The sequence below is a fragment of the Poecilia latipinna genome, unplaced genomic scaffold, assembly GCF_001443285.1.
Source record: "Poecilia latipinna isolate Pla-1442-1.1 unplaced genomic scaffold, P_latipinna-1.0 Scaffold2021, whole genome shotgun sequence".
Lineage (NCBI taxonomy): Eukaryota > Metazoa > Chordata > Actinopteri > Cyprinodontiformes > Poeciliidae > Poecilia > Poecilia latipinna.
Genome location: NW_015114637.1, coordinates 98,398 through 109,199, shown reverse-complemented (window position 1 = coordinate 109,199; position 10,802 = coordinate 98,398). Strand labels below are relative to the sequence as shown.

General features: G+C 38.9%; 1 long non-coding RNA gene across 1 annotated transcript; it reads left to right on the top strand.

Moving 5' to 3' along the window:
• Nucleotides 1-1,042: 1,042 nt before the first annotated feature.
• Nucleotides 1,043-4,441, top strand: LOC106935776 (uncharacterized). Its single transcript, XR_001421968.1, has 3 exons — nt 1,043-1,919; nt 3,257-3,368; nt 3,510-4,441. It is a non-coding gene; the product is annotated as an uncharacterized LOC106935776 (long non-coding RNA).
• The last annotated feature ends 6,361 nt before the right edge of the window (nt 4,442-10,802 follow it).

Below are 10,802 nucleotides of genomic sequence, written 5' to 3'. Positions count from 1 at the left end.
AAGCTAATTGGCTTGCTGGTGCTTCTGTGACTTTGCAGACGTCGTCGACGCGGTGCCAGTGCTGCGGGAGGTAGGTGCCCATTTGATGGCAAGAGCCTTGTTATATTTCTTCCTGTCAGCCGCCTCAGCAGAAAAGCTGTGTAGGTTTAACAATGTTGACATGTTGACTATCTGTCTGTCTTAATACATGCTGTTTGTAAGTGGGTGATTAAAGGGAGTGAATGCCTTTCCACGTGGCAGTCCAAGGACGCAGTTCAAAGCTTCGCTGGGTGTCAATCGAGCTCTTTGAAGCCTCTTGTCTCAGTCCTTTGAAAGGGTAGATTTAGCAAAATGTGTGGAGCAACTGCATCAGCGTCTCCGTGCACAGTTTGCTCTCCTCTGAGGAGTCAGAAGAGGAAATGCTTCCCTTATGTGTATTAACTGTATACCCCAATTCCCCCCAAACTTTTCCTCCTTTGCCACAGAAGACCTGCTTTTATTTTTTTGCCTCCCAGAACACCTCCTCTTCCCTGAAACACAGTATCACTGTATTTTAAGGCCAGGCTAGTGTTGCTTACAGCCACATTAACATGGCAAACTCGGCGTGACAGCAGTTTTGCTACACTGCTGTTGTGATGGAGGGAATATGCTCGCAGTTTGGGCTGCTCTGGGGGGAGGGAAGCGGTTTCCTCCAAAGTATGTTATTGCGTCGCCTCTAGAGGAGCCCCAGGGAAGGAGGAGGGGGAGTCATGAGATAGGGAGGAGGGACGGGACGGGAGGGGAGTGGAAACGGTGCTGTGGGGCAGAGGCTGGAGGTGAGCTCAATTCAAGGTTCAAAGCCTCCGAATGTGAATGTGAGTGGAGAGTAAGCCAGGGCTGGGAGGGGCTGTGAGGCTGACAGCACCGGGGAGCTTGGATGCTGTGTGTGCTGGAGTAAATGGGCCTTGGCGGGTTGACAGTCACTCCGCACATGTGTTTGACCGAGAGAGGCAGCGGCAGAGCTGGGCTTATTGGAAAAGACAGGAAGAGCACTGCAATCAGCTTTTCCCTCCTGTGCGGGGAGGGAGGGTTGGGATGCAGAATTACATGAATTAAACCGAAAGCGGAGCGAGCGGTGGCTTCGGAGTGAGCAATCTAATACCTGTTGCGTCATTCGAGAGCTTCTTGGTTAAATCGTTGTCAACTAACAATTTTCCACTGAAAAGTGGAAGGTTGATTGAGAACGGATAGCGAGCAAGTCAAAGTCCTCTAGCGTAGCAGACACGGTCAACCTAAAATTTGTACACACTCCTGTTGAAATCAATTCGGAGCTTTTCACACCTTTAATGTGGCAAATATTACAAACAACATCTGCTAAAAGATAAAAAAAAAACAACAACAACAAAACAAAAATCGTCTGGTTGCATAAGTGAGCAAAACCATTTGCATCCTTCAGATCAGCGTTTCTAAACCCTGGTCCTCAGGGCCCTCTGTCCTTCATGTTCTAGATGCCTCTCTAATCCAGCACACCTGATTCAAAGGATTAAATTACCTGCTCAGCATGCCATCGAATGCTGCAGAAGCTTTCTAATCACTCAGTTATTTAAGTCAGGTGGGAGGCAGAAGGAAAACACCTAAAGCTTGCAGGACACTAGGGCCTGAGGAGAGGGGTTAAGAAACGCCGCTTTAGACAAAACTACAGATGCAGAGAGTATAAGACAAGAGCACATTAAAAAAACACCTACAGAAACATTAAAAAGACAAACAGATGGTTGAAAAAGGAAGCCAAGGAGTTGAGATTCAAAGCCTTAGTGGTGCCAGTGGTCATTTTGTGCACTTTGAACCAAAGTAGGAGGGTGGCAGCTGCAGACTCCTGGATCACCCAGTAAAGCAAAACTGCAAAGAGCGCTCGACGTCCCAGGGTCTGACAGGAAACCTGAATATGAAGTGGAGTCACTCAGGTGAGTGGGAAGTTGGAGGGACCTAAAGATGAGATGATAGAAAGAGGCTGACCAACTCCATCACCAAAGAAAAATCTTTAAAATACCAGCAGAAACATGCAAGAAGATGCTCAGGAATTACAAGAAGATTTTGATTGTTGTCTTGCTAGTAAAGGTAGATTTTCTTTTAGTATTTTTGTCCATGACCCTGCAAGGGCAAAACAGTAGTTTGTAAAATGTTTTGTGCCAAGAACAAGAGTTAAAAAAAAAAACTACCTGATGCTAATTTTTATATTATTGTCATGCAAAAGACAATAATAATAATAATTTATTGTAAATAAATAAACTCAATACCTGTCAAAATGTCACTCTAGTATTGATTTAAAATAGCATTTTTAAACATATTTAATCATTCAAGGAACCTTGAAAATTGAAAATGAGTGTGCCTTTAGTCTGTTTGCTTTATGAGCAGGCACTGAAACAACAACTTGCTTCTTTCTCTTCTTTCTGGCGCCAAAGTAAATAAAACAGACAAATTAAATTTTAATAAAAATGACATGCTCACTCAGCTGTAAATTACATGGAGCTGGAAAGCTCGCTTCTGTTCCTGTAGCAATATAACAGCTGCAGTTTTTTTTTTTTTAAGGCTTGAGCTGGAAATTAAAACATCCCTGAGCTTATCAAATTTCTATAAAAAGCTAGGTTAATATGAGGCTCGTATTGTTACCTTACTGCCTCGATGACCTTGAAGCTTAATTTAAACCGTCTGTGTGGAGGTTTTTTTTTTTAATGTCTTAATAATGACAGTTTCTCCCCTGGCTTGCAGTAAGCATTCATTTACTTTTCCCATTAATCTTTTGCGTAATTATTGTCTCAACAGAAAAGTGGAAAATTATGAATAACAGAAAAAAAAAACACCTTTACACAGATGGGTACAAACAAAACTCAAAAATGCAGAAACATTCAATAAACTGTCTGATCAATTTTATTGCAGCCTGGGGGAGATTTTTATTAATCTAGCTGCTAAATACAACTATAGCACAGCTGCAGTCTTTTCCCCGCCCCCTCCTTTATTATTATTATAGCAACAAGCCAAGAGCCAGGTGTTCATTTTGGCAGGTAACAGAAGTGCACGTTGTCATAGAGAATAATTACTAGCAGCTCCACTTAACTTCAAACTCCTCTCTGTGTCATTAAAAACAGGTAGCACAACCTGTTTCTAATATTCCAAAATACCCATCAGAGGGTAAAGATTGCTCAGTGTGCTGATGATATAATAAGCCATAATCACTTGTAGGCTGTTATAGTCACTGAAATATTTTTTGAAGCAAAACAACTTTATGTATATTTGTTTTTAGCAGAGACTTCTAGAAGAGGATTTACATACCTCTGCTGTGTAGCAGGAAAGCATGTCTGCATGTTTTTCCATGTTATGTCCAAACAGTCTCTACGGGGAGCAGAAGGAGTAAGGTCAGTGTTTTGCAAGGGGTGTGAGGTAGAGGATTTTACACATTTCCATTATGGTGAACAAACTTGGGTAACCAGAATGGAAGGAAAAGGCAGGTGATTAGTATTATTATTATTTAATTGCTCACTCTCTTTGTGTTTCAGTTTTCGCCGGGAAATGGTTGTGGAGCAGCTGCTTTGAGGTGAAAGCAAGACCGTGAAAATGTAGACTTTGCTCTCTTTTTCACATGTCGTGCTGCTCAGTGCTAGCTGATTGCTGGGAAATCTGTTCACCAGAGCGTGTTTGTTTTTCCACCTAATTCATACGATTATGCCATGCTAATTTGGCTAGCTTTGTTTACTCACTCAGGCCTAGTTTCACTGCGGTGTCAAGAGGACTCCCGCTGCTTTTGTGTTTGGTAATCCTATCAGAAAGATGCTTGAGATGAGGAAAGCACGTTCTTGACCGGGTGCCACAGCAAAGAGGCAAAAAAAAAAGAGGAAGAAGAAGAATAAGGAAAAAAAAAAAATCAAATTCTTAAACGAGTCTGCAATTAGACATGTTCTCCAAGAGAGCTGCAGCACAATGATAATTCTAGTTCATTTGCAGGAGTCAACCCTGTTAATGTAGCTGTTAAACTGACGAGGGAGGATGAATGTTTTACTGATTTGGCCACACTTCAAAATGTAATGATAGGAAGGAGAGTAGAGAGAATGTGCCAACAATTTACAGGAATTTTGTCTCAAAGGTTCGTCCAACAGAAGGTAAAATATAGGGGTATTGTAAGGTAAAATGGAGTAAGATAAATGACGGTGTGCAATTAAAATCATTGCTGAACTCAAGACAAGTTCAGCAACTACAACAGTTAGGTATAACAAATAAAATGATAAATGCTCATGATTGCATAAAAAATACTTTAGTTGGCTAAATGTTCTTGTAATATTGGTCTGTCTGTGGTTCAGGTGTTACCAGAAAGCTAAATGTTTCAATATTTGGTGAAGGAAGCAAACGAGACAAAACCTGTTTATATTCCATTCCACAGAGAAAACTAGAAGGAGGAGGAGGTGAAATAAAAAATTATGGTTTTTAAAAAAAATAATACGGTAGACTCACTTTATCATTCTTTTGCTAAAAGACATCATCTGTTTCACAGCATGGGATATATTTGGACAATAACTTCAAAACAAAACTACAAACTGGGGAATATCCAGGTGATTGTTCATCCTGATTTTTTTTTCTTTTTGTACAAATAACCATTTACAAACAATAAGTTCAATATGACGCTTCATTAAATTTAATGCACTGTATTTTCTTGACAACTTTGGAGCTACACAGTTCAGTACAAGCACATCACTGTTCATCAGTATTGTGACTTTGAGATATTTAGTTCATTCATCAGTGATTTCCAGACGCTTAAGCTTTCTCTGTTAGTAACACGTTTCTCATACTGATGACAACAATATGCATACGAGTTGGTTGAAGAGCTGGGTTAGCGTTGGCATGCTTTTTTTTTTTTGATACAACTCATTGATAATTCAACATGTGACGTATTTCAATGAAGTTTCACTAATTTTGAGGAGTTTTCATTATTAATGCAACACTATTTTGAGCATCAAAAATATTGAATGGGTAGCATTTCAAGTAGTCTTCCCTTTCCCACAGAGTGTGGAGCAGGGCATATGAGACAGAGACACGAATCTGCAGCAGGAAAAACAATTGATCTTTCACTGATCATTTAAAAGTGCCCTCATTGGAAAACCCTAAATGAAGTGAAATAACCTCACTTTGTTCCACTATGTCTACTCGATTGACTCCGAGATTCAGAGCTGTTGTCTAAAACACGCAGTATTCATTGTTCATATTATCTACATTCTGTACATGGCAAGTGATCAAAAAACAAAATGGGCCAGCAAGAAATTAGACCCACTTGGCATCAATTTTACACCATCTGCTTTTATTTCCACGCCCGCTGGGTCGGTTGAGTGTGAAGCTTTGTTTGGCTCAAACCGGGCAGGGCGATCAATTAAACTTTTGACCTCCCGTCAAAAAATATTGATGAAGAGCAGAGGAACTTCCAAAGATTTTCTATGCCACGAGTTTATCTACAAGTTTGATTGATCACCTCAACAGGGGCGAGTCTTAATCTATAGAATAAAAGACATTTCACCACTCAATGTTTGTGAGCTCAATAACGAAATCCAGGTAGGGATGTCTTTGTCGCAGTATGAAATAAATTTCTATAATTTGCTTTTTTTGGCAGAGGTATAATCTCAATCTGAACATTCTGAAAAATCCATTCTTTAATTTAAGATATACAAATTCTTCATCTTAAAAGAAAAATATGACTGGTGCCACCATTGAGTCATTATACCTGCAAGTTAAAATGATGCTTTAATTTTTAAAGTTGAAAAACGTCGGCAGCACAAAAGCTCATTGTTCAAGAATTATATCAAAGAATGATAAAGTCTTGTGACCAAATGCTTTCTGTGTGCGAGACAAAAAAAAAATGTAATCTGTCTCTGAAAATATAAAATGTGCCAAAGTCAGGTGGGTTTGGCATAAGGTAATGGATAAGCATGTTTTGGATGTATGCAGTGCATCCAAAAAAAAAAAAACAGATGAAAAAGCCCGCACAGAAATGATTTAAAAATAAAATCAACCCTTTTTTATTTGTATTTAAGACCTCAGGCCTAAGTTTAGTAGAAAACCTTCAGGAAAAAAACTGAAGAAAAAAAAAAAACCGCGGAAGAGAGAATCCCAAACTCTAGATGATTTGGAACGGAAAGAAGAATGGCTAAAATGCCTCTCTGTACGCTCAGACCTTGTGAAACGTTAAAGACGACGAACGGGTGTCTTGATGGAAAAAGAGGCCTGTTCAACATACTGTCAGCAGCAGTACCAGTTTACAAAGTGGCCATCGGTGGGTCCTTCACATTCCTCCCTTTAAAATATCTCGATTATTTATGGCTCTCGACTTAAAAAGGAAAATCAAGCCATACAAATGCCAGACACACAGATGGACAGAAACATAAAGTTAGAATTGGCTCAAATATGGGAATTCGGAGTGCTTTCTTTCCCTTTCGCTACCTCTAATGAAGCCTTCTCAGATGGGAACAAGCAGTGAGACTCGTGTTGTTAAAGCACAGCCGCTAAACCCCCCCTGTGGACCCACGTAACAAACTGTGTCATTAAAAATTAACTTTGGAAGGAAGAAACTTCGTCACAGAGGAGAGAAGAGGCAGCAGATCATCCAGACCTGAAGTTCTCAGGGCAGGGGACTGACCGACGCACCTGGTTGTATTTTTATTGTTTTTAACCAAATGTTACCCACAATGCAGCAGAAAGCAAAGGAGCTCTCCAAGACCAGTCCTATCATGAGCAAAGAAACGGAGCAAATTTTAACTAATAGGGTCTGACATGCAGCAACTGATTGCAACAATACCGGGGCCATTTCTTTGTCTGTCTTGTCAAAACGTCCTTGAAGGCTCCAGATGGTCTGGCACATTACGAGGATCGTGTCTTGTTGGATGAAGTGAGAGCCATTCCCAGCTTGTTTTACAGCCCAAACAATTTCTCGTGTTCTCCCAGCTTATCGCTTGACTAAAAAAAAAAAGAAAGAAAAGAAAAGAAGTACTCGCCTAATCTTCATGCTGTGAAAATGGAAGACATTAAAGAAATCTGAAAAAGCTGTATTTTTGAGAGCTGAAACAAAACAAACTGGTTTGCATATTTTAAATAAACCTTCCCAGCTTTACTCCCATTGGTCCTCTGGTCTTACTCATACATCACTTTAAAACTGTCTTCAAGCCTGAGGTGGAAACTTGCCCCCCTGTGGCCACAAGGTTACTCGCAACCACACTATGTGTTTTCTGATTCTGTTTAAAGACTTATTTATTTTATCCCACTAAACCTAAACAAAACTCAGCATTGCAAATTTAGATAATCTACGGTGCAGTAGAGCAATAGTGTCCCATTCCCAACACATTTCTTAAAGGTTTCAGATCATCAATAAATTGCAGCTTGAAAAAATACAGTTGAGTTTTCACGTTTAAGAGTGGAGAAAACATGAACCATCTCAGGAGAGGTTGCTCTATTAAAAATGAACAACGGCTCAAAAGAACTGCACAGCTCTCTTGACTCAGGTAAATTTTTTCAAACATCTTGATGATCCTCAAGAATTTTGGGAAATTAGCTGAAGTAGTTTGTAAAGGAAGCATCCCATTATCTGGCGTGAAATGGACACAGCGTTTTAGAAAATGTGCATCGGCCATTTGTTATTAATGTTGTTTTTACAATAACGTGAAAATAATAAATGTTTGTATTCATAAACAGCAAATCTATCAGATAACACAAGGATTTGAGAGCTAGCTGTTTTTTAATGTACTGAAAGGAAGATAAAAGTATGTACTAAAAGTTACATTAGGGAGGGAAAAAACAAAATGTGATGTGATTTTGCCTTTTTAAGGAAGTGGGGAAAAAAACTGATGTATTTGCTTTAAATCGATTTTCTTTTTAGTAATATCCTGTCAGCCTTAACTTGCTGAATTTTGGGTTGGGACACAAGAATCCAAAAGTTTAATGCTGACAGGTGACACAAAAATTAACTCTTTGAAGAAAAGAGAACCTCAGAAATCCATCGTTCAGGCAGTTTACAACACAGCAAGGGATGCTGGCGATAAAAGCAGTGTGGATTTATTAACACAGCTGAGAAGCAAAACAAAGGCAGGAAGCAGAACCAACCTGACCGTACAACGACAAGCTTCAAAATAAAAAGACAAGCAAATGCAAAAACATAGCAAGAATGAAGTTTTGGTTGGTCTTGGCAAAATAAAATAAAATAAAATAAAATAAAATAAAATAAATTCTTAGCCATAATCAGGGCAGAATATGACTATCTTACAAAATATAATTTAGTCAGCCCAAGTAAAAAAATATGATAAATTATCCTTTTTGGGAAAGGGATGTTGTCATTTTAACTGGTTGGAGTGTATTCAGCTGTTTCAAAGCAAACTAAAAAAAAGAAGAAGAAGAAAAAAAAAACAATCATTGCAGCTTCTGCATTTTATTTCTGGGAAGAGACATTTCAGAGGAAATGTGTTCTTTTTTTATTATAGTCATATGTTGAGATATGAGGAAATCTGCTTTTGAATTAAATCAGATCATTTCTAGCTTTATAGTTCCGTGAAGAGAAACTCAGAAATGATAGTTTTCTGGTCGGTGAACAGGGCGAACTGTAACGCTGTCAGATTGCACTTACAACACTTTCAATGTGGAAGTTATTTTGCTTATTATTAACGTTTCAAATGTGGTCATAGCACACATGCGCCGAGGTTTATGACTTTATTTATTTATTTTTTTAACAGACGCTGCTGTTTCCACATAAGGAGCAATGCTTCTTTAAAAAAAATAAAATAAACTGAAGTTGCTTTAGTATTTTGAATACTAAATCCAGCATTTTGAGTGCTGGATTTAGTATTAGACACTTTTTAAAGAAAAATTCAGAGTTAAGATTTTCATGTGTATTCCAAAATGTTTCCAACCAGCACCACTGAACAGGCTAATCAGGCATATAAAATGATTAAGAAGTTTAAAAATACCTCCATAATTAACTTGCCCTTAATTTAGGTTGGCGCCAGAACTGTATTTTACAGCCGCTCCACTCTCACACACAGTGTGACGTCACCCTGTAAGCTAGGAAAAGCTAGAAAAAGTATTTGGATGCTATTAATTGCAGCTCTAAAGCGTAAATCCAAAATGGGCTGAAATCAAAGCTTTTTAAAACTGTAAATTAAACACAAAGCTGTGTTAGTAATGTTTCATTCCTCGTTCCTACCTACAGACGGCACACACAAGCTTAGCTGGCTGGCTCTCCCCAACAAGTGAGCTAAGCCTTCTCCCTCTGTCACTGCAAACAGACTTCGAATGACTGGAGAGGACAAGAAAAGGGCCGCTCTGCTCGATTGAGGCCACGCAGAGGTAAAAGATGATTATATACCGCTTGCTCTCTTCGCTGTCATCCCTCAGCATTTCTCTTCCACACAATGACCATGAGGAGAATGGGTTAGAACACCCGTCACCCTGATGTCTCCCTGTCATATCATGAGGAACTCATAAAGATCCACTTTCTTCACTTCAAATAGGCCAATCTTTGTGTCAGCCACAAGAGGGAAAGGCACACAGCACATACACTAAGTGCCAGACTCATGGGTGGATCACACAAACTGAAAGCCAGGTTTCTTTTTTTTTATTATTTTTACTTCTAAAAAAACGTTCACTGTAATGACTTTACCAGGGGGCATTTCCACGCCTGATTACATGCATATTCATTAAGATTATATGGATTTTTGCTCTTCTCTCCTCAAATGCCATCTGAGCAGGATAAAGTGAGTGAACCGCAGGATCCAGTTATTTGATTTTCCTAACAACTTTGGATGATGGGTCACATTACCTCCCTTCTCGTGGTTGTAATCAAGAGTTAAAAGGTCATTCTTTGAACAAAATTTGCAACAAAGTTCCTTAAAAAGAAGAAGATTAATAAAAAAATTTCCATTACACATCGCTGGCTTTTTGCGCTTCTGACAATTTGTCAAAATTAATCGTTACATTTTTTTTTTTTATCGTATATGCAAAAATCATGTCAAATATTTTTGAGTGATAGTTTGCACCTGCTTTTTTCAAAGGTGGTAAATGTCGACGCACTTTAGGTTTATTAAATCTCATCGTGTGTGGTAAGCCATTACATTTGCTTGTCCTCTCCCATTATTTTGTACTTCCTGATGATCAGCCAATGTTTGGCATATCCATAAAAGCAGAGAAGGTGCTGTCAAGTTTGCACTTGTTTTTGTACGTGCAAAATCTTTTGAAGATCAGGCCCATTACTTTAGGACACAAACCTGCATATGAATCTGCTATCGTTTGATGCCAGAGGTGATTTTTAGTCCATCTGCCAGTCAATGTGAAGATCCAGTATTTGCAGTAATTTAATATCTTCACCTTCCAATGAAAGACAAAGACAGAGACTAGTCTTCTAAAGGTTATCTTCCATTTTTTTGTTCATTACCAACATGAGGTGTTTTCGCCACACAGTAATCAACAAAACGATAAACCAGTCGTCTGTTCTTCTTCTTCTTCTCACCACTGACGGTCTTCGTGTCTCCAGAGGAATCTCAGTGTTGGCAGGTAACCAGGCCTCCAACAAGCTACTATAAATACAGCAAGCCTTTTCTAGAACCCTCCATCAGGATCTATTGTGTTTTATCTTTAATCTTTGGTCTTTAGTGGACAAGCACGACATTGGATTGTCACAACTACATGAAGTGTTCAGAGGCAGAGAAAGAGGCTATTTGGATCCTCATTAAATTTTCAAAAGTCCTGATGGTCCTCTGAAAATTGAACGAACTGTTCCAACCCAGCCCTAATTTTATGCTACAGTAAGTGCAAATTAGTTTCACAAAAAA